The sequence below is a fragment of the Lonchura striata genome, chromosome 3 (genome assembly GCF_046129695.1).
Source record: "Lonchura striata isolate bLonStr1 chromosome 3, bLonStr1.mat, whole genome shotgun sequence".
In the NCBI taxonomy this organism is placed as follows: Eukaryota; Metazoa; Chordata; class Aves; order Passeriformes; family Estrildidae; genus Lonchura; species Lonchura striata.
The window spans coordinates 98,822,903-98,850,842 of NC_134605.1; the positions used below are offsets into that span (position 1 = coordinate 98,822,903).

General features: G+C 42.5%; 1 long non-coding RNA gene across 1 annotated transcript; it reads left to right on the plus strand.

The window, feature by feature from the left end:
- Positions 1-135: 135 nt before the first annotated feature.
- On the plus strand, positions 136-26,746 carry LOC144246016 (uncharacterized). The gene is made up of 3 exons (XR_013339618.1): positions 136-154; positions 26,071-26,140; positions 26,711-26,746. It is a non-coding gene; the product is annotated as an uncharacterized LOC144246016 (long non-coding RNA).
- Positions 26,747-27,940: the final 1,194 nt, after the last annotated feature.

Genomic DNA, 27,940 nt, shown 5'->3' on the forward strand with positions numbered 1-27,940 from the left:
GAAAGGGAGAAGAAAAAAAGATAGAGATGGAAAGAAGGTAGTCAAGTGGTTAAGTAAAGATACCTGTGGGAAGATGTAACATAACTATCCTTTCTCATCTGAATTTTACAGACTGAAATTAATTGTGTGGTAGCCCTCAGAAATTTGTTCAAAGGTAAGATATTTTGGATTTGAAGAATTCATGCTCTTCCATCAGCTCAGTGTGGCAATAGGATGTGTATGTATTGAATTTTTCCATATAATTTCTAATGACAAGGTTCTTGGTTATGAGTTTAATTAGCACTCAGCACTGTCTTTCATGTACAAAAATCAGAAGTCTGAGGACTATGAAAAATACATATTAAATGTCTCACTACTTGTGATTATATATCTGGTACACTATTAATAGTGATTTATATGTAGAATAAAATAATTCTTCAGTGAAGGAAGGGCATAGCATATGCATATAATATACATCTTTTAGGCTGAAATGCCCTTTGACAAGCCAAGAACAGGGTACTAGTCATACATCTTTAGTAAGTGAATTAATTTTGGCAGTTAACATACTGCATCTTTGCTTTACTGAAATACTTTATCACTGTTGCACTTGTCTGCCATCATTATAGGCAAGCTGTTTAATGATGGCCTATGGTAATGCAAATTATATCACTTAATTACTTGCATTAATGCTGTAGGAAGTTTCAGGTACACAGGGTGAGTGTCCATGGAGCTACAAGCAAGGAAAAAAGCTTCAGATGAGGGAAAGAATGGCTAAGTGTGGGGTTGCCTCCTGCATTGGTGGGTTGAGCTTACCAGTGGGAGGTTTTGCCTTCCAGAAAAACCAAATGAGAGATGCAGCCTCCCTTTCCCTATTTTCATGTTCTACTGCATATGAGAAAGCAGAGGTTTCTGTTGAGGTGAAGAGCTATGCTTAAAACATAGAGAGCGTGGTAACATGTTGATGTTGGCAGATAAAGCTGTTTCTGCAGCAGGAGATAAACTTCTGAATAGGGAGATTCAGATGTGGTCCTGAACCATGGATGAACACATGAGGAGTTTAGTCTGAAGGTGCTAGATGTTCACAGTGTTAAATATTGATGCTGGGAGGAATTTTCACATCTAATTTCCATGTGTTTGAACACTGGAGACTTCCAGATAGAACACACAGAACAGCTGCAAGTAAATGCCAATATTTATTTCAGTCTTCTTCTTTATGGCGTTTCTCAAATTATTGTTTGTGTAACATTCAGTAAAGTGTATTTGAATGTTCAGATGTTATGTAGTTAGCATTGCTCCCCTTCTTAAGTAGAGGCATTTCTATGAATTGGCCTTATTTTCTTTTTAAATACAATGTTTCTGTACATCTTTACCTGAGCTTTAAAGCTATGCATGGACCATTAAAATAATAAGATAGTTAAGGTGAAAGTTTTGGAAATATGAGGGGAAATATAACATAAAATGTTATATTAAATGTATCAAATATTTCATAGGGTTTTGAGGTTTTTTCTATTGTCACAGATTATCACCTTTGTTAGCTATTTCATTCAAATGTTTTCCAGGAGGGATGATATCTTACTTTCCTGGGTAAGATATTGATATTGGAGGAGTACTGGTTGACCAGCTTGCTTTATTGTATCCATGCTACTGTCATCACGGCTAGGTAGGAAACAAACATCCTGCTCTGTCAAACTCTTCAGGAATTCTTACCCTGAAGAAGAAGGTTGCAAAACTTTTCTCATGGAAAAAAAACCCCATACTTCTACAGTATGAATGAAATTACCTTCATGCCATGGGCAAAGATATCTTTCACTAGACCTGCGTTATTTAAAGCCCCATCCAACTTGTCCTTCAGCACTTCTATGGATGGGGCATCCACAACTTCTCTGGACAATGCATACCAATGCTTCAATACCCTCATTGTAAAAAATGTCTTCCTTATGTCTGATCTAAACTCTCATTTTAAAACTGTTGTCCTGTTGCTCAGGCCCTGGTAAAAAGTCCTTCTCCATCTTTCTTGTAAGTCCCCTGTATATACTGAAGGGCTGAAATAAGGTCTCTCTTACAGATAAAGAGAAGTGTGTATCCTGGAAATGTCAGATCTGTTTTCCAACACTTTGTTAGGATGCTCCACAAAAGGACAGACAGACTTGGATTTCTCTCCAGTAGATGTAGTTCCAAGTTACTGGACCATAGTAACCCCAGCATCTCTGTGTAGCCTGTGGAAAATATTTCCAGGGAATGAGTCTTCTCATCTCACTGAGCTTCTCCAGATGCTTAAGCAACTAAATAAAATGAAATAGACTGAACATAAGCCAAAGTCTACAAATGTGAGAACAATTTGATGAATATTCATAATGGCTGAAGATTACCTCTAATGGATTAATACAAACATTGCATATTAATTATGAGCAGGTTATGTTCACTCAGAAAGCACATAAATGATCATCAGGCCTGTATGAAGGGCTCATACTGCATTTGTTAGGGGACTGAATTTTCTACATTTTCCCCTTTTGCATCATACTTATGTACTTTCATTCAAAGTCATACATTTTTTCAGGTGGAGAGGAATATTCCATATTTCTGATGCAATTGTTTTATTGTTACTGTTGGCACAAAGCCATTTAATTTGTTTGAAGGAACAGTAGTTGCAGGGCGTGATAAGTAGGGTGATTGTCATCAAGAGTCATTTAGTGTTTGCTTTCACAGAGCACAAGCTCCTTTTGATTCACTTTAAAAGGATAAGGCCTGATTTTTGTCTGGTGTAAATCAGAGAAAATGCTGCCTGTTTTGAATGTGTGTCTTTTGTATTTAATTCCTTGAAGATTTTTTATTGTAAGCCAACTGCAGGATTTGTACCATCACATTTAGTCCGTCCTTATTTTTTAAATTCTTCAGTTACACCTCTGTAGACTCTTTATTTTCTCATATATCTCTGCAATGAGAGACTTGGTACTGGACACTGCTTGCAAGGTGAGACTTGATTTAAAGAGTGGTTTAATGCTTTCAGGACTTTTCTCAATACACTTCTTCCTGAAAATCTGCCAGCTTTATAAATTGACACTGAATACTGTGCAAATGTTCTTATTCTGCTGACCACATCAATACTTAAATAATTTTGTCCTAGACTATACTTGATAACATGGCATTTCTTCTGTTTCCTGTTGTCCATTCAACCAGCATTTGTTAGGTCTGTATGAAGTTTTTCCACAACCTTGTCTCAGAGCTGTTTTGACTGTCAGATAACATTGTGTCACTTGTAAACTTGCCCTGTTCCACTCTTTTTCAGACCATTAGTCAAGACATTGAGCAGTAGCCTACATCTGTAGGCACCATGCAGTTAATCTTTAGTCTGAGTGAAAAGTAAAACTGTATTCCCACCTTTTTGCTTGCATCAGTGACAATAGCACAACTTGATGCATCTGAGAAGGTGGCCAAACAAATCTTGTCCCCGTAGACTTTAGCACTGTTTGAAGTTCAAACCAGTTTGGATAAAAAAAAATATGCTGTGAGTAGCTGTGGTGGCATCAGAGTCTCAGAGTGGTTCCAGGAAACCTGCAGGAGTTGAAGGAATGGAGCCCATAGATGAGTGTTTCCTACAGCCTCAGAGCCAAGCACTTGTTATCTGGGGCCAAACCACCCCAGGCTGTCCCTGGCTGGCAGCTGCCCCTGTGGGTGGCAGTGAAGGGTGAGCAGAGGAAGTGGGGGTGTGTTGGGCTCTCTGCTGAGAGGCTAAGCCCGTGCACCACAGACTCCATTGGCTGGGATCGATGGAGGCACTCTATGTTTTTTCCTCTTCCTTCCATCAGTCTTTCTAGTCATTACTGGAGAGATGTTTTTCTGTACATAGCTTGTCAGTCAACATGCAGGAGGTAGTGCGGAAGTCCACAATCCCTGGAAACTCTGCTTTCTTTGCAGTGTTATATCCCTAAAGCTTCAACATAGGAATACTTAGTTCCTGGCATCTTTTAGATTCCCAAATGATTGCCTGGCTCCAACACAGCTATGGGCTTTGCACTCTTCTTATGTTGCTGAATTATTGATGCCGCTTCTTTACAAAAGAGCTCCTTAATGCCCATGTTGCAGCAGTGGAGCCTGATGTGAGACATTCTCTTTTGTAGTTCATCTCATCCCTCAGAGACACATAGGCAACTTGCAGAGGGAATGGGTTGGGGTGAGGGAAGAGAGAATATATGAGCAGATGGGGAAAAATGGGATCAAATATCAAAACAACAGAATAGGAGCCCCAGCTGAGAAATGGGAACAAAAAGATGTGTTTCATTAGTTGGAAGGAGATGGCTATGTTTCGTCCAATTTGGCAAGGAAGATCCACATTAGTTTTCCACATTTTGCTAAGGCAGCTTCTGAGGGAGTTGTTCCTGCAGGCCTGTCTCCCCTCTCAGGTTTGCCTTTAATTATGAGCAGCAGAAGTATGCTGGGGGAAGGCAATACAGGGGTTGTTGGAAGGCTCAGTGCTTGTTCACTGAAGCATGAGAACAGATTCTGCACACATTTCAAGGCAGGAGCATGTCTGGTTGCCTACATCTGCCTCAAATTCTGCAATCCTACCTTACAATTCACTCATGTTGCCTGTGCAAGTGCAGTCTAAACCTAAATGCTATTCCCTTTGTATCTATCTCCTTGCCTCCACCAAAACACTCTCAGTACCTCTCGAGCCTGAATTTGAAAAAAAACCAAACAATTCCTTAGAATATCCCAGCAAGATCCCCATAAGACTTAGTACTAGCACAATAACTTTTTAACTGGTGAAATAATTCATACTTCTTGGCATCAAACTTTGGTTTTTCAGCCCTGCATCCCATTAGCAAGGGATGATTGTGCTTAGCTAGAAATATAAGGTGTTCCTAGTTGGCTGCTAAATTTTAGCAGAAATTCTGGTGTTTATGACTTTATGCTCCATGTATATATATGACTTTATACTCCATGATCTTCAGTTTTTGTCTCTCTGTTTTACTCTTAGCCTACCTGTGCAATACTCTGCTCTTCCTCTGCACTGACCCAGCCTTTGAATCCTGTGATATACTCTTGATTCATTAGCATGTTTTCATTTTCATGTGCCAAGGTTGTTAATGAAAATATTAAATAAAATCAGTTCCAAGGTACCAAGCTTGAAGAAGCTTTAATTGGATGTGCAGGGTACATTTTGTAGATTGACAAAGGACACAGCAGAGATCCTCATGGGAGAAATTCAGCCTAATCCTAATGTATTCTGTGGGGTTATTCTGCTTATTCAGAGGATGCTGCTTCATTTCAGTCTTTTGTCCTGCACACAGATAGCAAAACAGCCTGTGTAGCTTTATAAAGACTATGAAATATGATTTGGATGAATCATGATTGAATGGACAGCACTGATGTTGAGGTGGAAGTAGGACAGAAATATTCTTGCAGCAACTTTGTAAGGGAAAAGCAAGCAAGAGGGTACTGTGGAGGTGTGGGAAAAGGTAGAGGATACACAACCAAAAGCCTTGAATAGACAGAAGAGGAACGTCACAGAAATGCTGAATGTTCTTGGGGCCATCAAGTCAGAAATGCATAGTGCTCCTGGTGTGGCTCAAACAGCCACTTGTGAACTACAGATAAATCTTTATATAAACCACCAGTCAAGCATATTGCCTATCTTCTTGTGTATGGAATACTATTGTCATGATTCATGTGTACCTTTTGCGTTATTTTATATGCAGAATTAATTGCACTTTCTCTGGAAAGGAAATACATTTTCAGCAGGGTTTTTTTTAAATTGAATAGTGGGGAGCATGCAGAGTAAACACTAAGCAAAACCACATTACTAAGAATCTGAAAAGCAGTTAGGAGTATTAAAACCATGAGCTTCAGGAGAGTTATCTGTCCCTCCAGGATCCCCCAAAACTGTTGTGCTATAGGGTATCAGCCCTTTTCCCACACTCTTCTGTCTCTTCTTCATCACACTGAAGATCTGGGGACACAAAAAGGAGAAAACCAAAAATTACTTTCCAATTTATAGACATTAACCCAGTGCCGTTGTCCTTTAGCCTTTTCCTCGGGTTTAGGTCTTCTTTCTCATAGACTTTGTCCAGACCTAAACAAATATGAAGTTACAAGGATTTCATCTTTCCAAATTTTTCCTTGTCCACTTAGCCTAAAGGTAGTTGTCTAAAAGCAGTCCTTTCTGGTAACTCAAGGAGAAATTTATTAAACATGGCATGGATTCCTAGATAGCCAGGGAATGAGCAGAGGGTAGAAGGCTGTCTGCTGAGAGAGGCTTCAGGGGTACTGTGTGGCTCCATTAGGAGGTTTGATGGCTGCTTTTGGTATGGGGTAGCAAAGTACATGAGAGGCAAATTAGTAAGTGGGCATGTATAGGGCTGCCCTCTGAAGGATCTCACTGTGAAACTCATTGCAAGCGGGCAAAACTGGATTTTTTAAAATGAGGATAAGGATAGAGAAGGGAAAATACATACTATTCCTCCAGAACACTGGGCCCTAGCACAAGCACACTCCCTCCCAGTCTGAGCACAACCAGAGAACTGTGTCAATGAACAATCTTCATTTTAAGGGAGAGCACTACTTTTGGTATTAGTTAATTTAATTCCTGCAAGTCAGTGTAAAGTACACTGCAAAACTACAGGAAAGCTGCAGAGAATTCCCTATAGCAACACTCAGAATTGCTTTCCTTTAGCAAGTGTCTGAATAGCCTGACCTCAGCAATTTCCCTCATAATAATGTTTTATGCTGGCTCAAAACTGAGGGCACCAATTAAACTGTAAGCCAGCAACACATCTCTAGAAGTTTTCTTCCTCTATTTACAGTAAACACTTCTAGAATAAAAGAACTTTACCTTCCAACTGTCGAGGTTTTCCTTTAGCTGTGAATTTTTTTTTACTGATGTAATAGTGCTTTATCACCGGGGCAGTCAGCTCAGTGGAGGAGGCAACAAGTTTCATCAACAATCTGGACAAGGGAATTGAATGCACTCAGACAATTCAAAGATGACAGTCATTTGGGTGGGAGTGTGAATCTGCTGGAGGGCAGGAAGGCTCTGCAGAGGGATCTAGACAGGCTAGATCAATAGGCTGAGGCCAGTGGTTTAAGGATCAACAAGATGAAGTGCTGACTCCTGCACTTAGGTCCCAACACTCAATGCAGTGCTGCAGCTGGAGGCAGAGTGGCTGGAAAGCTTCTCTAGTCAAAAGGACCTGGGGGTGTTGGTTGGGAGCAGCTGAACTTGGGGCCAGAGTGTACCCAGGTGGCCAAGAAGACCACCTGGCCTGTATCAGGAATAGTGCCATGGGACACCTTCCACAGACCAGATTAATCAAAGCCCTTTCCAGCCTGGCCTTGAACACTTCCAGGATGAGGCATCCACAGTTTCTCTGAACAACCTGTTCCAGCGCCCCATCCTTTGGAATGGTACCTTCCCCTGTCTACAACATAGAGAGATGTTCCAGCTGGGGCTCAGAACCAGTGCACAGTCAGGTCTTGGTAACAGTGTACTTTAGTAGGCCCTGGTACCATCCTTGAAGTCTTGCTCTATTTATTGATTTTTATCACAGGGTGATCACTATCACTCATCTTTTTTTTTTCCTGCACTAAGCACTAGCACTGCTAGGGATTTGGCCGAGACAGGCTTCTCAAAAGGTCATCAGTTCCAGACTTCAGTATGGGATTGTGATGGTAAATCAGCTTGCCACCAGCTAGAATACTATAAACCAACACTTTGCTCTTGCCAAAATGCAAGAAGGCAGGTAATGCCTGTAGCAAAAACCAGGTATCTAGCAAAGTATGTTGGGATATCAGTAGAAGAATATGGGATATTTTCAGAAGAAGGATCCATTTCCTGTTATCCTGAAAGGGTTAGGCTCCTCCACCAGGTTACTGAATCTGCCTGCAAAATGGGTTTAAATCTTTGCCAGTTTGCAGTAAAAAACATGAACTGCAGGAGCAAGCCTAATTAACACTATTCTACAAGCTATCTTACAAGGAGCCATAGAGAAGGCAAGGATGACATTGTTCCTTCAGTGGCATTGGTCTCCCTCTTGTCTCAGAAGGCCAAAAGGGAGGTGGAAAAACTCGTGACTCCTTGACTTGGATACATCTGACTGTGCAGTGCTGCCCTTTCCACTAGTGTTTTAGCTATAGTTCCACTGTTGTACCAGTCCTTAGGCTGAAGCAGATCTCTGAGTGCACTGGAGGAGAAGTTGCCTTTCCCAGCTGGACATGGCTATCATTGTTTATTGTGTACTGAGTGTTCATCTTGGTGCTGTTAAACTTGCTTTGGCAAGTTTGTGAAATGCCCTGTACATAACTCCTGTCGTTCTGACACGCATTAGCTGGAGTCAGGCATGTAAAGGAAATGACAAAAATCACTCTCCTGGGACACCCCTTACAGTAGGAGATCACTCTTTTTCCATTTCACCACATCCTTTACATTCTTTCACAGTCAGAGTTGGGTCTGGAGGAAAACCAACCAGATCATGAACGTACTGCAAAGCCACCCGCTTGAGGCACAGGGATAAATGTTAGTGAATGTTAGCTTGCAGGAGAATGGGGAGTGTGCCTCGTGGAGCATCTTGCTCTTTCAGGAATCTGGTTCTACAAGGAAAGGGGACAAACACTCTCTGTTCAACTCTATTCCCTTTCAGGGATGGGAAGAGGAAAGGTTCCCTTCCCCTGGTGGAAAAAGTCAGGACGAGCAGTAGATTTGGTCCCTGAGCTCAGAACATCATATTGTCTACTTCCTGGGTTAATTTTACCATTCATGTTTCCCCAAATCTGGAGAGAGACTTTCTAGCACACTTCCAGAAGGATGTGACACACGTTAAGGTACACTAAAGACAGTGTGCCTTGTTTATACAGTAACTAGCTCATCCTCATTTTGATTTCAAGTTTTCACTGCCAAATATATGGGAGAAGTTTAGTTCCTATGATATTGCAGGTATACATCTGCCAGGATGTATCTGCTCTGAATGATGTTTGCTTTCTTCAAGCATTTGTCCTTTGAAGCAGTGTCCAAAGCAGACACTTCCTTTGTAATGCCTGGCAAAAGATGGCTTGAGAAACCACACCAACCTGCTTTAAGCCAGCTTCTGAGCTGAAAGGAGGAATGTGGCCACAACAGCGCATCCCATTGTTAGAAAAAATAAAGATGGAAATGTTGCTTTATTCCTGCTCAAAGAAAGTGAAGTAAAACAGACGCCTCATAGCTTTTGGTATCAACCTAATTGAATAGAGAAATTAGGGCCATAAAGTAATATGGACTTTATAGCTGAAATCTGATCTCTGTCAAAGCATTTCAAGGATGTGCATCATGCCTGTAAAAGGCATTATAATTATGGCACCAGAACTTGCACTCTAATTTGTGTTGCCTTTGTCACAAAGCACCCTGACAATCCTCCTTCTGTTGTCATTCTGCATTCTGAGAGATGTTGAGCTCCCATTAAATCTTGAAGTGTGGTAGTGGGATAGTGCCTGCCTCACCCAGGTATGTCAGTGAGTTGTTAAGAGGATGTAAACAATTTAAAGGCAATAACCTGGATTCTGTGTGTTTTCAAGCAATGCCTGGGCAACAGGCAGGAATGACCTGCCTACAGTACCTTTCTGAAGCTCCTATCACTTTGTCATCATGCCTGTACTTGGTGTGTCAGGCCCTGTAGGTATGAGGTTACTGCTGTATTGAGTTCTGCCCATGCCTCTCATATCAGCTCTTTACAGAGGTACAGAAGCTGGAGAAGACATTGGCATCTTTCTAAGGAAGAAGCATTCAGAGCATAATGCAGCATTTCACTTGTGCAGCCAGGAAAGCTTTGCACCCTTAGTAACTGCAGATACAGGAGGGAGGCTGTTGGACACAGCCCCTGCTCCCATCATCTTCCACTGCCTGGATGTCACTTATGTGCTGCTAAAACCTCCTGCCCACATTTCTCTCATAGAGTTTTTCAGTCTTTGTCTGATTCATGAATTAGATCTAATCCCTCCTAATCCCTAATCTAACCTAATCTAATCAAGCACTGTTTAAAAGCTTGTTAAAACTGAATATCAACATCTAAGTAATATTACAGCACTCCATATAATTTCATTCTTTTTGCACTTAATGCAACTTCTTGCTTTTGTTTAATGCCACTTCATTGCCTGTTTTGTGGGTTTTTTTGGTGTATGCCTACACTATATTTAAATTTATAACACATCATTTTAGCTGAAATCATTAAGAAACCTGAAGCACTTATTGAGCCTTAGGACTGAAATATTACTCAGCTCAGTTTAGAAGTTCAGCTTTCACACACAGATCTAAGGTTCCTAAATGTTACAACCACCTCAGTTATGAAAAAAAAGGAGATAATATTAACAAATTTCTTGCATCTTGGAGAATTCTCTGTCAATTAACTCAAAAGCACCATTAAAGACTGTGGGAGCTGGACACTTAGGTACACTAGCTGATGCCTGGTGGCAAAGCCGAGCCAAGCCAAGCCTAGGCAAGCTACAAGAAAAGCACATTTCACCCTCCAGATCATTTTAGCAGGTCCTTTCCTAGGGCATATCTTGTTGTTTACAACAAAGGAAATACTACAACTAAAACACGTTCCCCGGGGGGCACTTCCCTGTCTCCATTAACTGGAGGAAAAAAGACACACCTTCCATGTGACCTGAGAAACTGCTTTCTATCGTACCATATGGACCTGAGATAGGCAGGGATACCAAAACCATTCCTAGGCTGCTCTCTTATAAAACTCTGCAGCAGTTAATGCATGTCAGCTTTGGGAGATGTAAAATGCATTACAACACTTTTGAAGATTGCACCAGAATCCCTGTCTAATTGAAAGGTCATGTATTGCTGTGATGTGTCTTGGAATAAGAAAAATAATCCTTCTTCTTAATGAGTTGAGAGCAGCACTGCATGCTGATAGGGATACACTGCCCTGTTTATATTGTGGATTGTTTCTCACCACTTGCAAACTAGAGCTCTGCTTCATGGAAATGCTGCACAATCACTTAAAACACTTTGGCCTTGCTAGCAGCTGGGGCTGATATCATCTTGTGAGGGGTTCTCAGAAATCTGCAGGAGCTATTTTCAATGGGACAGCAGGACTCTCGGTTTCTTTGGATTATAAATTGTGTCTTTAGGTTGCACTTCATATTCAGAGTTGTGTTACTGAAAAAGTCAATATTTTATCAGGTAGCTATCTGCATCTCAATTTTGAGGACAACAAATGTCCTCAGAAGTACTGAGGACTCATGAGTCCTAGGCTTCTGGCAGCTCAGTTCTGAGTTTCAATTTATATACTTAACTATAATATCCTGCATTTGTTATGCAAGTCATGAAATATTTTTTAAGACAGGTCTTTTGTTAACAATAGGTCAAGTTAAGTTGTGGTGCTTTTTACAACATATATTTTATTAAGAACTTTTGGTAAATGCTAAGCAGTGGGAAGGAAGGCAATATCTTCCATCCCTTCCCTGATCATCGCCACACTATCAGACTTGTGACTATACTACAGGGGAATTCTGCTTGCCTTGAGGAGGCTGCAGGATCCCAGTGCTTGCAGCAAGGCTCTGAGCAAGATCCTCAGGCCATGCCACACCAGGCCACAGAACTCTCACCTAAAGAAAAAAAGAAAACATTTAAAATGTACCAATTAAAACATTCTTGCAGAATGATGCCCAGCTCTAATCAGTGGAGGAGAGCAAAACAACGAGGAAAACTGGGAAAAGCCTGAGAAGGATTCTCCAAAGGTGGTGGTTTAAAATCTGCCCTTATGTAACTTGTTGAAGTCACCAAATATGAACCTAGGCCAGCAAACTCATTCAATTTTTTATTCTATAAATAGTTTCCTCTCTCCAGTAGCATGAGTGTAAGGTTTAATAGTGGTTTGGCAGTTTGCAAAGAAAAACCTGAGCAGTGTGCCAGTTTGCTGGGAGGGAGGGGCGGAGGGATGGTGAAACACCCTTCCACTCATTCCCATTGCAACCAACTGACCTAAGGCTTGGACTTAACTCGTTTGTGGGATTCAACCTTCAACATGTCCAATTATTTGGAAAACATAGGAAAGCCCAGACCTCGCGGGAGGCGCTTCCCCAGCACCCTGCCTGCCTGCCCCAGCGCTGGAGCCTCTGCTGCTCTCCCCACTCTGCTGCAGCACCCCGACAGGAGATTCTGTGCTCTATGCACATCAATTTCTGCATCGTTCTTAATGTGGGGGAAAAGTACCCAAAATGTTCGGGTTTGTTTGGTTTGGGTTTGTTTTGTTTTGTTTTGTTTGTTTTTTTGGTGTTTGGTAGTTTTGTTTTGTTTTGTTTTTTTTAATGGTTATCCCTTACAATTTGCTTTCCCAGCCCAGTTCTGTGTGTCGCTAACTGGAAATACAGATTTAAAGGAGGCCGTACTGGAACTAAAGAAACCAGGCAGGAAAGAGAAAACAATGGCTTGGATAAAAATCATTCCCCTGGACAGAAATGGATAACCAGGCTAAGAGGGATGAACGGGGGATCCCCGAACTCCAGCCCCTGCCTTTGGAAAGGCTGGGGAGAGGGGGGCAAGCTGAACTGCGAACACAGCCCTGTAGGAAGGGAGGGAGCTGGGGGCTGCAGGGGTGTGTCAGTGGGAAGGTGGAGACTGAGGGACGCGGCTGCGAGCTCCCACGCGCCCGAGGATGAGCAAATGCAACTTGCTTGGCCTGCGAACAGAGAGGATGCACGTGGGTAAGGGAATATGCTGGGAGACCTGTGTGTGCCTGAGGCATTGTACCTTGGCCATGCATCACTTCAGTGTCATTGGGGATGAATAAAAGGTTTTTAGGGGGGAAGTTGCAGATTCATAGCATTTGGCTGGTGGAAAGCAAACCTTTTTCTGAGAGAGATGAAGTACGTGTGGTTGGTCACAGCTTAATGTGAGCCTTGGCAGCCCCCCCCAGGAGAGGGACACAAGTCCCTGTGCTCTCTGAGCATCCCAGCTGAGACCCCAGGAAGGACAGTGTCTGTGGCACAGTGGTCATGACAGGGCAAAACTCTCATTTGTTGTTTACTGTTATTAATCTTCAGTTTGAAAACAATACAAACACATCAGAGTCATTCCTGCCTCTGCTGTGGATCCTCCACTTGGAGGAGGCCTCAGAGGGATGTCCCTGGAAGGCAGCTCAAGCTGCAGACCTGCTTTGTGTCACTGACACAGCTGTGCGTGCAAAACAAGTACACACAGAGCTCTGTGCCCCAGCCTGACCCCAGAGCTCCTCTGTGCACACTCTGTTCTCCTGTGCAACAGAGAGCTGCCTGTGGGACTGATGCTCCTTCCCACCACCATCCCAGGTGCAGCTTGCCCTTTCCTTTCAGGAATGTAACCCCCTCTAACAAAAAAGGGAGGAATAACCTGTCCAGGAGATACCTAAGAGGATCAAATTAGGAGAAAGGAGCTTCTCAAGATTCTCCTGTGCTTTTCACCTACTACCTCACCTCTCCTTAATAGTGGCTTCTGCTTTAGGGCAGGGCTTGGTAATGGTCATTTGGTGCTCAGGTCTCCATCCCTGCTGCAGGCAACCTGTACAATGCCTGTGGAAGTAGGATTCTTGGCATCACAGCTGGCCTAGGTTTTGTTCTGCTGCTCCTTACCTACCAAGGATGCCCTCTGTGGCCCAAATAATGTATGAGGCTGGGCAGGGAGAAAAGATCTCCAAAGACAGTATCTTGAGATGCCAGACTGCACTTCTTGGCCAGGCATTTCCACCTTATACAGAAAGTGGGAACTAGGTTTTTAAATGCCTTGAATGAGGTGTTTTCAATTCATAAAACTTTCTGAGATTCTTCACCATTTGCCTTTTCATGTTTTTGTTCATTGTGCAGAAAAGAATATTTAATTTTTAAGCAGATGAGTATGTATCTTGTTAAATAGAAAAAGTATTAAATATTTCATCAAGGGAAGTGTTTTAATAGGCACTTCAGGTTTTATGTGCAGTTTACTTTTGATAGCTTAGGTGAAAAATATTTCTTGAGGGAAATTGTAATCTATCTTCTTTTGCCAAGACAAAATGTCTCTCAGCCCAAGTCATTACATTTACTTGTCCATGACTAGTGAAACTAGTTCATAAATTGATGTTTATATGAGCAGCCTGATGAAAGACTAGGGCCCATAGGCGTTAAATATTGAGCATGATACTATTTTTCAAAAGTTGTGCTATTAATATCATGGTCATATTTGTATGCAACTAATTAAAAGTTGTCATATGGTCTGTCTCCTGCATTTGGAATGACACCCGGTCCAAACAAAGGCACTGCTGGACTTCACAAACATTTGGGGTTAGATCCTCATTGAAGTAATCTGTGTTTTGTACCTTCACCTCATTATGCCTGTATTTGATAGATTTATATGGCAGTTAATGGTGGGCTGTGTTTAGACATTTGCATATGACTTAATGTTATGCTATTTCCATGCAGAGCACAGTACATGGGAAGACAGTCTGCTTTTTGGAGTCTGATAAAATGCCAGTGAGCTTGTAGGTGTGATGCAATGTACCTGTGATCAGGGATGGCTGAATCAGGGATTAAAAATGAGTTGTCAGGGAAGATGTCATGAAAGCAGGCTCAGCCTACAGTGCCAGCTCTAACCTTTGGCTGCAGGGGGAAAAGGGAGGAACACATTCTCCCACGGTTTAGTATCTACAATGACTCTATTAGCACCTGCAAAAATGAGAAATAAAAAGCAGTCTGTTTCTGGTATTCCTTTTCTTCCATAAATCAAATAGTACTTGGGGAGGATTACAGTCCTACAGATTATGTGGTTTGACATAAAATAATTTTCTTGGAAGTTGTGAAGTGAGAAGTGCAGAAAGGAAATTTCTGTTCTTTAGCAAAAATTGTTGTCCTCCTTCTTGGCTGTACAGAGAGGATAATTCAGGCACAATGGGCTTGTTTCCCTCCTAAAGGAAGCAGCACAAATCAATAATTCTACCAGGGTCATCTGTATGGGAAGTCAGACTGCTGTAATTATGACTGTATTGCTGTGGTTATGCCATATAATCTCTCATGTATCCTCTTATTAAAGAGTGACTTCTTTTCAGCTGAGTTTAAACTACCTCTTCTGATGTTAAGAAACATCAACTGTGTTGAAAATGGCCATGGTTCATATTGGAAGAGAAATACTCACATGGGGAATTAAGTTGCCAGCATGATTAATTAAATTCACACCTTCTTTATAGTGGTGTAATTCCCCTTTTCCGTGGTTAATATCAGGTTCTGTAAGCCTGCCTTTTTTTTTTTTTTTTTTTTTTTTTTTTTTTTTTTTTAACTTTAGAGCCTGCTGCTAATGAGCTGCCCAAGCAGAAAAGCTGATTTCTGACATTTTAACAGGAAAGTGCTTTCTGCTGCTACCACCAAGGCTGGGGAAAGCCTGAAGTCAGTGGTGTAATCCCATCTGTGAGACCTCAAAGCAGTAGAGAGTGTTCTGTAAACATTATTGTTCCCACTTTTACATCCTTGTTTATTTGTGCTTGGTTAAAAAAATCAGATTTTGACCCTACTGATGCTGATGGCAGAAATTGGAGAGGGTTGGAGTGAGACAAGTTTTTGCCCAGAGAACACAGAGCATTTCTCCAGAAGTTATCTTTGTCTGGTTCCCAGCCCTGTTCACTGCATCAAGCAATGGTTTTTGTTGAAAAGAATGAGTGAATTCTATGACTCTTCCCCCATGAGATTGGTTGGTTTTGTCATCTCTAACAAGATGCAACCATATGCACAGAAACTTACTCAAGTCTCTGCATGAAGGTTGAGCTTGAGCTGGTAATAAGGACTGACTTTTAGCCCTGGGGACATTTCTCCTGGTTGTTTGTCACGACCTGCTACACCTCAGAAACCAGAATGATCCCCCTTCCATTTCTCAATCAGACTGGGAAAAAGATGTAATATTGTCAAATATTATAGTCAGCAGTTTTGGTGCCAGAAGGGCTGTTCTTAAGCAAATTCTCCTTGGCTTGGTAGCATGCTGTCACTGTGCCATTGGTGGTGACCTGCCCTGGGGAGAGAGTCCACTGCTGGCTGGTGGCAGTGCTTGGATATCAAGTAACTTGATGCCTTTTTATTCTGTTTAAAGGCAAATTGAAATAAAATGGGTACCCTTTATGTGATTATTAAATATACACGCTACTGGTTTTATTCCATCAAGAAAATTAAACCCTGTGGTTTTCCTTTAGTGTATGCAAACCTTTGAAAACCTAGGTTACAAAGAAGTGCAAAATGTCTCTTAGAGCCACTGAGAACATTGTGAATAAAGATGGACCAACAAATAGCTTCCGCCTCACAACTTGATTATATGAAGGTTCCACAGCTAAAATGTGAGGTCAGAAATCTGCTTCCTGCATTCTAGGATTCTGGTATTAAAATCATTGATAAGATGGTGCCTATCACTGCTAAGAAGAGCTGTATTTTTTTACCTGTAATTATTTTCTAAGGAGAAGTGTGTTAAATTATCCTGTCACTAAGTCCATTTTGACCAGTGCCTTATTATGTGTAAACAAAGTGTTAAAACCTGAATCCTGCTTTCTCCATAAGAAGGTGCACCAAAATCCCCTTCTGCTTGCTTTGGTGAAGGACACACACATGGTACCTGTCCAGGGATGATCCCAGCTCAGAAACAGTGGATCTTGGCTCAGTGGGGTTCTGACATGAAAAGTCAGGGTAGATCAGGCTTGGTTTTTGTCTCTCTCCTGAAACAGCTTCTTTCACCTGAAGCTGTAGAAGGTGAGGCAAGCTGAAGCATATTCCTTGCATTGCTCCCAAAGAACAGCTCTGCATTTCCATGTGATAGCTACAGAGTAATTTCCCATACAAGAAGACACTATTCCAGCTTGCATCCAGAATGGTTACAGTGATCAGACTTAGCCCTCTTTCTAAGCCTCCAGCAAGCTTAATAGTCCATGACTCTGCAAAGACAGCCCAAAGGTCTTGCAGCATGAGCTGATTGTAAACTTGATGATGACTATTTTTGGTGCAATATGGGCTCTTTCTTTAGCTGCCGTTTTTCAGGGACTGGTTTAAAATTGTGCATCCAGCTCTGCCAGTCCCTAGGAGCATGTCCCTTTGTGCTCCAAACTCAGGTGAGCTTCTTTGCACCTGTGTTCACTGGTAACAGTACACAGCAGGGAGGGAGAAGATGCACACCTGAAGCATGGAAATGTTGTATTCCTGGAGAGAAGGAAGAGCATCACAGCTGATGTAAGTTGGTCACCTCTGTGTGTTGCTATGTGGATGGATGATGTACAGGCAGGTACAATGATGTGCTTTTCTCTACAGTTCGTGTCCGTTCCTTTTCTCTCGCATGGTAGACCTGTTTCCTCAAGACTTTGAATTAATTTTACTGACTTGATGCACTTGGCATGCAGAGGTGATACTGCTGCTCTGAGTCACTCCCGTGGGATGAGGTAATGCTCCCACTGGCTTCCCCACGCGCTGGGCGGCGGCCACTCTCCCCACAGGAGTGGTGATCCAGAGGCAGCACAGCTAAGCATGGGGGCTGTGCCTCCTCCCAGACCTCACTCCTGCAAGAGGCCACTACATTTTCCTATTATCCTTTAAATTGATTAACCCCCTTTCTTCAGGCTTTCCTTATGTTTTTTTCTCTATACATCCTGCAGACAAATACCACAGCCCAGCTCTGCTGTTTAATGGGGACATAGATTAGTAAGTGAAGGTTTTCTTCTTGGACTGCACGTGAACATCTTCCCTGTACAAAAGTTCCTCCCTGCCCTCTCCCAGGGATTAAACCTCCACCTCCACCTGGTGTAAATTCTGGCCTGTGGCAGCTGCAGGTATCTCGTTGCCTGGGATGTCCCTTTTCTCTTGCGGGCCAGCCCTTGCTGTGTCTGTTTCCTGTGAGCATTCACCTCCTTCTGCTTATGGCTGTTCCCTCTGCATCACTCTGGATTGCTCTGCACCGTTCTGCATCCCTCTGTGTCCCTCTGTGTCCCTCTGTGTCCCTCTGTGTCCCGCTGCATATCTGGGTGGCCAGAGCAAGGTGTCAGGCCAGTGAGCAGTGAGCAGGCTCCCATTCCACCTGCTCCTCCCGTTGGGAAGCAGTCAAATCTGAGGGAGCAAGGCTTGCTGGAGGCTGTGTCTGCTCTGTTTGCTCAGAGGCCATTCACGCCATATGCCCTAATATGTATTTTTTAATTATGTTGCCCCCAGCTCAAGTGCCATTTACTTGGAACAGGCCGGTTTTCCTCCCATGCAGCAGTGTATTTACAGCTCTGCTAGTGCTGGCACTGAGAGGATGCATGGGCATTCTCAGTTGGTCTGACAGTCCACCAAAGCATTGATTTTCATTTGTTTATTGATCGTACATTTTATATCATATAATATCATATTTTTAAAAAATGTCTTTATATTTTATATTACTCCCAGCCCTCCCTCCTTCTTGCTGAGAGCAATCCTCCCTGTCAGGATGGAGCCCCAGCAAAAGAAATGTGGGATAAGGTTGTCTCTGCCCAGGGACCACAGTGCACACTGGGGACCTTGTGCTTAATCAGTTCTTATCTGCTCTCCCAAAGCTGACAAAAGCAGGCATAAAGCTGTAACAGGAGCACAAACCCAACATTACCAGATCCTATTAATTCTATGTAAAAGCAATTACATGTTGGTGTCACATCTAGATTTCTACATACCAGGGCTTTATCTCTTATTGCACAAATCTGGTTGCAGATCTGCAGCCATGAGTTCTCATACAGCTCCCCCAGCACTGATGGCTACAGGAGATGGTGCCCATGCTGTTCTGTTGTGTGAAGGTAAACCAAAAGGTCCCCCCTCAGGGGACTGAATGAGCTTTTCATTATAATAGAATGGCTCAGGTTGGAAAAGAACTTTAAATCAGACGTTAACACAGCACTGCCAAGTCCACCACTAAACCATGTCCCCAAGTGTCACATACATACATCTTTTAAATCCCTTCCAGGATGGTGACTCACCCACTTCCCTGAACAATCTGTTCCAATGCTTGATCACCCTTTCAATGAATAAATTTTTACTAATATCCAATCTAAACCTCCTCTGGCACAACTTGAGACCATTTCCCCTTTAAAAATTTCCCATCACTGTGAACAGTAATTATCTTTGTGAAGAGTGTCAACATTGAATCCCTCATGTTCAGCTGCTGTTTGCCACCACTACTTTCAAAAGAGATCAATATGACACCAATCTGTGAGGAGGCATGTTCCCATAGACCTCAGTCTTCCAGCACATAAACAACCCAGGAGTTTTCTCAAGTCAGTACATCCTTGAATGAAGAGCTCATGGAAGATGCAGTGATGAGGGCATGAGTGGTATACAAAATACCCTTCTCACTCTATTCAGAAATTGTTGCTAGATTTTATCAAATGGCTAAAGAAGCTGAAGCAACACTCAGTAGCCTTTAAACCTCTGATTTAGGTGGAAAGGCTTTGATATTCTACATCTAGCTGGATAATAAAAACACCCACATCCAGCAGTACTTGTGTGTCTGAAGTCTTCAGATTTCTTATGCATGCTGTGACATTTCCCCTCCATTTAATGGCATTAATCCTATGCTGAGATTGCCTTGGCTTGTTGCTGATGCTCTCCTGCCTGGCCTTTTGCTACAGTTGAGCAAATGAATATTTCGTGGTGTACAGAATTTGCCATTTGGATATTATTTTTGCTATGTGTTTTTTTCTTATATTCCAGCACCACTTTTCTCTCTCTCCCTCACTTTTATGTGTTACTTTCTTGTAGTATGAGCCCATCTGCATTTACTTGAACGAGTGGGAACTGTGGGCACGCAACAGTACATGATCCCTTCTATTACATAATTAAATTGCCATAATGTATATGACTTAGAAATATGTCTGAACAAGTTGCTATGATTCATACATTTTTCAGCCTGAAACTGCCCTATTTAGCTTTTGTTAATCATTTCACTGCTCCTACGTTTCAAAGTAAAGCTTCCCTCCAAAGGCAAAAGGATGAGAAGAGTGAAACACATTTCCATCTCAGTTATTCTAGTGCAATGTGAACATAAGGTAAATTACAGCACGTGCAGTTGAGATCAGAATCTGGCACAGAGTCTCTGTACCCCATGATAAGAAGCTTCTGCAGTCCTGACCTACTGAACTATCAGTAACAGCAAGCAAGTATATGGGTAATTGTTCAATATCTCACATAAATTTTGGGCACAGATTTTCAGGGCCAGTTTTAAAAAAATTAAAATTTAAAAAATTGTTGTTTTCCTTCCCTACCAGAAGCTACTTGATCAAAACAACAACAACAACAACAACAATGTTCTGTCTTTAGTAGGACCCTGCTTTAAGCAAAATCCTGTCTTTATCAGAAGCTCTGTCTGATCAGAGAGAGAATCCTACCAAAAACATGAGAGAGATTTGGCTAGAACAAAATGTAAGAAGTCAATGGGAAAAGGAAAAAAGTCCAACATCTGCTTATTTACTCTGTGTCAGACTTTGTCTTCACTGGAATTACTTTAGCTTTCCCTCTGCAGCTCAGAGCAGAGACTGCCTGAGCTTTTGTAGTCTGGCTTGAGTAGACAGGGTAGCTGAATCAGTGTGTCTGGGGAGTGAAGTGTGAGTCAAAAGTGACACATACTCGATTAAAGAAATCCACTTGCTTCAGGGAGCCCTGCCCCAGCTCTGGCACTGTCTGGGGAGGTAGTGGGGCTGATGGGCCCGTGTGCTTGTTCATCTGGGGAGCTGCCCTGTCCTGGCCCCGGCGCCATTCCCAGGCAGGGACTCGTGCCGGGGGCTGGCACCAGCCCGTAGATCTCTCAGTGGGATCACCTACCCTGAGGATCTCTGTGGGGTCTCACTGGTACTCCCCACACAAAGCAGTATCAACAGGCAGCCCATGTTTCAGACTGCAGTCTGCTTTGCTGTGGATTTTGGTGATTCACATTCCTTCCTTTCTTTCTGCCTTATTTCTTATTTCTGTTGTGTCAACGGCAGTGCAGCAGCTGCGAGTCAGGGACGTCTTATTACCATGCAGAATTTTATAGTGAATGAGTAATTGAACCTCTGCAATGTGTTTTAGAGCCAGGCTTGCAAAATCTCTGCTGTAGCAAAGGGTCTGACTGCCACGCAAAGGAAGCATTGAGCCGTCCTGCCCTGCATGGGGGAAGGTAGTGGTCAATGCTCATATTCTGGGGAGAATTTAATATTCTGTGTTTTGCAAGATGTACTTGAGGCACTGTTCCCATGGGTCCAGCCTCTTTTTCTCCACTCTAGCAGGGAGGCTGCATGGAATGAATGACCAATGCCATGCGGTGGCTGTTTGGAAGGGGAGGGGGGCCTTTGTCATGCAGATTAAAGCACTTGCATTCATACAGGCAGAGACTTTCTTGTGCACTGTAGGATCTTTCTGTAGCTTTTCTTCTTTCATTAGAAGATTCACCAGTGTTATCCCTATTCCTTGTTAGTATAGGTGTCTAGAATGAGCTTACGTTTCATTCAGAGACTACATTAACTGCACAATGGCTCTACTTATGTATAGAAAGCGCAATTAGAAAAATACAGGTGGTGACAAAGAATGGTACCCTTTGCTCTCAGTGGCTGTGATGTTTTCCTCTTGCACTACATGGGAATCCCAGGGTTTCCCAAGGTACTTGTTAATGTTAAATACTCCTGACCTTCAGACTCTCTTTACTGGGTAATAAAACTAGAAAATGTTCTTATTTGGTATGGTGAACTCAACCTGTCCATTTAACACCTGTGTGTAAAATGTTACTGTGATAAGGCAGGATTGTACCCACCCTGAGATAGCTAATGGAAGGAAATCCCTGCTGGAAGCTGCTCAGAATATGACCCTTCAGGTTGGTGGCACAAGCAGGAGGACAACCCTGGAGTTCTGCTCTTCTTCCCAATTCCATGATCAGCCCATGTGCCAACTCTGTTGCTCACTCTCCTGCTGCAATACTGATGGCTTAAACATTTGCTCCATATAAAAGCATCCCCTGGAAATTGTAACACAATAAAAATATTGAGGATTGTCTGAGTGGTTTGTGCAGCATTTTCAAGTTATTTGAAAAACAAAAGAGTTCTTGATGTAATTTCAATGTACATAAAACACACAGACCGCTATAATAAAATAATACTACAAACCCTATATAAATGACATTATATACATCAGCAAAGCCCAGGACACCCTGCTTGAACATAAGAATCTGTTACATGGCTGTCATTGTGGCTGTAAAAACAAAGAAAATTACTAAAACCAAAGAAAATTACTGATGCTATTTATTGTAAAATATTATTGAATTATTTTTATTAATATTTTCTCATAACTTTTCCAATGGAAATGATGCAAATGCTTGTCAAGGAGTGTGTCAAGTGTCCTGGTTCATTAACTTAAAAAACAAAAGCTGCTTTGTTTTGATTTTCAGTGCAGACTTTTCACCCAGATAGGCCAGATACCAGCATTCTGAATTTTGCTTAAGCGCCTTTTTCTTAGAAATTTCACTAATTCCAATCTCATAGTAACTACCCTGAGTTACCCCTCAGTTTAGAGCAAGAAGTACTGATCAAAGAAGTCATGCTTTACTTCTTACAGAGATGAGGAACCACCCAGCAATATCACAGATTCTTTATTGTAGTGCAAAACACTATGTAACTCTCTGTAGAGAAGGATACTTCTGGATTTATCAAGATCCTTACAGTTTCTGAGCAGTTCAGGAAGGGGGAAAAATGAAGAGGAACTTCAGAAACTAAGACATGTAATTTTTTTTTCCTATATATTTTCAAGTTTTTAGAGCATTTAATTGCATACTAAAAAAGGATTGTAACACAATGTACAAGTAAGGGCATTAAAAAATGATGGCATCACTTTAAATTCTACATTTTAAAGTCAGTTACTCTCAAATGGAGCTCATTACTTCGGTAGTCTGTCTGCAGCCAAGGATGCCAATATTAGAAAACTGGTCCACATTGTCAGCTCCAAATCTCTTCTCAGAAGACTGAAGTGAAAATTATTCTCATTCAGAAGGCATTTGTAGTGAACATTTTATTCCAGTTAAATGTTTCTTTAATTATTTCAAAGCATATTTTTCTATTTTTATCACAACTGATCAGCCAAAACAAATCAATTTGTGTGTTAAATTGAGGAACTTCTCATTGAATTGAATTGGTTTTTAGCCAGACTCTCATTCCTAACTCTCAGTACAGCTAGAACACCTGCCTTGTAGTAGATAATAGATGCTTTTGCTTAATATGCACAGGTGTCCTGGACTACAAGAGAATAATGATTTGGAGGGACTTATCTATGTTCAAATAACAGCTCTTTTACTGCATGTTTGTGTTGTTGTTTTTTTTTTTTTTAATAATGAAAAAAAAAGTAAGCCAAGGGAACATTATTTTATATTAAAGGTAGGGAGTCTAATCCAAATGCAGAGCTTTTTCCTCAACATTTGGTGAGCTTTGGACCAAATACCAGGCTTGCAAAATGCAGCATTTTGTGATGGCCTTCTCAGCCCCACCTGATTAGGGGCTGGAGCAGCTGCCCAGATCAGCAACTCAAACTGTGCTGCCAACAGTCTCTCTCTGGGTGGGGATCGTGTCCTGTTTGCCTTTCCCAGCTGTAGCTGGGAGCTGCTGGACTGGGATGGGGGACCACTGGTAAGGGTGGGCATCTTTCCCTGGTGGGACAGGTGCCTGCAGTGTGATGGTGCAGAGGGCTGAGGCAGGCAGGGGAGCCTGCTGGTCCTCCAGGGATGCCACCACAAGGACATGGGCATCCTTGGCAGGAATCATCTCACAGCAGGTCTGAGAATGAAAAAAGGGACAGTCATGCTATTTCATATAGTTTCAAGGCATGTTCTCTCACACAGATTTTTTAATAATGTAATTTGCTTACTTGTAACTGACTTGCTAACAGCCACAAACATGAGTTCTATGCTGCTGAAAGACAGCCCTGGTGACTGAAGTTACTGCTTCTGCTTCAAGGAATGATCAGCAAACCCCTTTCCTGTGCAGTGCTGGCAGCCTGCCTCCTCTCTGGCCAGCAGGAAGCACTGAGACTGAGTTACTTGGAAAGATTGTGGGACTCCTCAGAGTCTCATCTCTCCCCAGCTTTATTGCACAGGTGGTGGTCTGGAAAGATTGTTAACATTGACTGGAGGTGCTGGGAACACTGTGGCTGCTCTGCAGGCTCTGAGGCTTGTCTGCATCATGCTGGATTGTTGAGGTCCTTGCTATACACTCTTGTGGTAGCACATTTCTCCCTCAGGATTTTTCATAGAGGTCCACAGAGAGAAATGAAAGAGAAAACAATTTCTATTTCTGCTCCTTGTTGTTCTTATGTGGAATGTGTTTAGAGAATTGTTTACCTGGAGTGAGTGCTTGATTGGATTCTGGTGAGGATTGTTTGAGCCTGATGGCCAATCCAATCCACCTGTGTCTGGAATTTCAAAAGAGGATCATGAGTTGTATTAGAGGTACAGAGTTAGAGAAAATACTGTGTAGTTTTAGTATCTTCCTTTTATATAGTATATTAATGTATTTTAGTATAGTTATAATAAAGAAATCATTCAGCCTTCTGAATTGAGTCAGACATCATCATTTCTTCCCATTGGGTTCGCCTGCGTTTACAACACACTCTGCTGCCCTTTCATCAGTGAACCTTGTTACCTAGAAAAGGATATTTATTAAAAATAAAGCTGATCGAGGCTTCCACTCCCTGGGCATGAAGATTTCTCCTATGGCACTCTCAGTCCATGATGGGTTGTCTCCCACAGGCTGCACACTTAAAATCAAGCATTAGATGCACAGCTCTCACCCAGCTCTGAACATAACCTAGAGAAGACGTATGAATAGTTGTGAACCAGTGCAGGAATGCCAAGTGTGGGTTCGACTGGGTCCTGCCTCTACTCAGACACTGGGACTTCTGCTGAAATGCATCCATGAGCAAAGATGGACGGCCTGCAGGCTGCAGTTGTGGGAGTCTCTTGAGGGTGAATGATGGAGTAAATCCCCAGAGGGACACTTTCTTGTGGTCTGACCTCCAGCCAGAACTCCTAAAACATTAATAAACTCTCTGTGCTGCCTTTCTGAAGGGCCATAATTTCCTCTACTGCAGTGCAAAACTCTTCCCTCTGCATCCTGCCCTATTGGTTCCCATGTTCCAGCTGGGACAGTGTGCTCATGGCTCTCTTTTAGCATTTCAGTCATTTTATCTGCTCAATGAGCATGTGATGTCTGCCTCTCCTTTCTTATCCGAGCCCCTGAAATGTGTGTGAGGATGGAGAGCTGGACTGAGAGGCCAGACAGCCGGTCTGTTAGCAGGGAGTCCTCTGAAATCTGCCCTGGAGGAGGAGGCTCTGCCCCACGACGGCCAAGGAAGGCAGGACACGTGTGAGCCTGCACAGTGATGCTCAAAGGGCATTCCCTGCATTCCCTTGGTGCTTCTGTTTCAGGACAGCTAAGGTAATGCAAGCTGTGATTAAACCTTGTGTTCAACACTGCAAAATAATGTCCTTGTACAAAACCAAAAGCAAGGACAACCTTTCTTGAAACTCTCTAGCTGTAATTATCTTTGGAACAGCAGAAAGGGAAGAAAAATAATATTGCTAATGCCATTAATGGATGTCCTGTGTTGCAGGATGTTATCACAACAGCGATTTGGCAGTGGAGGTGAGCTGAAGCTGAAAGAGCAGATGCTCAGGTGGTGTAAAATGGCTTTAGTTTAGTGGAAGTTGGTGGATTTTCATTGCTTTACCCTTCATGACCTGATTCATAAGCCCTGACACCTTGTGTCCTGTTTCTGACTGCTAAAATCACTTTTTTCTCTTGAATAACACTTTTAGGGTATTGTAAAAGAACTTTCACAAAATTTAACACAGAGAAAATTAAAACCTTGTGAATTAACAGAGTTAATGCTCTGGCTTATTATTATTCAGTCCTTGGGCAGTTTGCTTTGAGAAAATGTTATGACAAAATCTGGGAGAGAGGATTTTAAATAAAAATTCATCTGGATCACATAACCAGACCTTTCTTACATGAAGAAAACTCCACCACTTTTGTTTTTAGAATTATGTGATACAAACTCTTCACATTTGCCAATATATCAAAGTAAGCCCTGAGATAAAGGCTTACCTAATGTATTGGGTTTTTTACCTAGACCACGTCTGTCACAGCCCATCAGCTCCCTGAGATGCTTCCTGGCCCCTTCCCTGCCTGGTTCAGCTGTGGTGAGTGGCTGAGAGGAGAGGAGGTGGGAGCTCCCCAAGCCTGGCAGTGCCACGCCTTGCTCACTGCTGCTCCCTTGCCCCATGGCCGTGACATCTTCTGCCTTGGTTTTCTCATCCTGGAGATTGAGTTCCTGTAGGTGATTCCCTTGTGCCTTGTGTTTGGTTGATGTTACGTGTTTTTAACTGAGTGTCTCGGGTGAGGCTGTGACTCGGGGCTGGCTGTGAGCCCTCAGTCTGTGGCTGTGCTGGGTGGAAGCTCCCAGCACACAGAGCAGCCAGTCCTGCTCACACTCCGTGCTTCCACCCCGAGCACAGCTCTGCTGTCAGCTTGCTTGCATCACCACCTTGCCCCCAGATGATGCTCACCTTCAATGAAACTTGGCTGAGTATGATGGCAGGCCATCACTTCAAAATGTGCTTGGCAGCACTTTGAAAAAATGTAAGAGAAAGAGATTAATAGATTTTATAGCCCAAGAATCTAATAAACAAAGCTAGATGTGAGGGTCTCAGCATACCTCGCACAGTTTGGAGAGAATGAAATAACACAAAATAATATTTCCACTGGTTCAGATATCCACTCTTGGACCAGATGACTCCCAGAAGTCCCTTCCAGCCTCCACCCGTCTGTGAACCTGTGGTAAGAATCTGGTGCCATTTGTAGCAGGGATGCAATCACCACCTCCAGGTACTTTGTGCTCACAGAGGCTTGGCCTTGCATCAGGGTGAATAGTGAGGCTGTGCTGAGGAGGGGCACAGCCTCTGCAGCACATCTCACACAGAGACTCTTGTTTCCCCTTCCCCTCCCCCTGGCTGGAGATGTGTGGGACAGCTTTTCCCTCCCAGCATACAGATGATGTCATTGCAATCACCACGACATCATCTTCCAGGAGGGGAAAGAGGAGCAGGTCTTGCTCCTGCCACACCTGCCCCAGTGGATTTGCTGTTGGAAAGTCTTGGGAGCTGATGCACAGTGAAACTGTCAGCAGCCCTTATAAAATTCTGTACAGCAAATATCAAAAAGGAATTAAACCCATCAGTAGATGAAATGGTAGGGCTGGAGTAAACTGAATTTGAACACTGTCAGATTTGGTTCAATGGTATTTTTAATTGAAGACTAAGTAAATAAATAAATAACATGATTTCATGCAATTTCTGGCCAATAGTAAAAAAAAAAAAAAAAAAAAAAAATCTTGGTTCTTTGCTATGAAAAACCATCTGTCTTACACCTAGCAGGGGTTTGCACCTAAGTGATCTTTTTTCTTTTTTTTTACTCTTGTTCTGCTTGTACTATGAGTTATTCCTTACCCCAAATTCCCTCTCTCTCTGCCTCCTGTCAGGCTGAAGCAGTCACATATGTCAGGTTTCAGCAGGCAGCAGGCTGCCTGCCCAAGTACCAAATTTAATGAAAATTCTGGTTTTCCCCATCGAATCAAACCAGTTCCCAAGCTCTGTATGTGCAAGAAAGGCATGGTAGTGTCTCAGGCCAAGAGCTGTCTCATCAGTGACAGACCCCTGGCAAAGGGCTCTCAGGGACAGTTCTGTGCTTGTGAGTATCCTGCCCTGCCTGGATCCTGAGGATTTATTGTGCTTGCTGTCATCTTTAGGAATATCCCATTCATTTCTATTTCCTACCTCAGTATGCTATCCTTGTCACACAGAATGAGACAAGCTCTTAGTACCACATCTGAACTGTAAACGGCACATATATATATCCATATATATATGTGTACAATTAGAAACACCATAACACTCTAAAGTTTTTTCTGTTTTTTTCTCTTCTCCAGTCCTTAATGAAAGGGT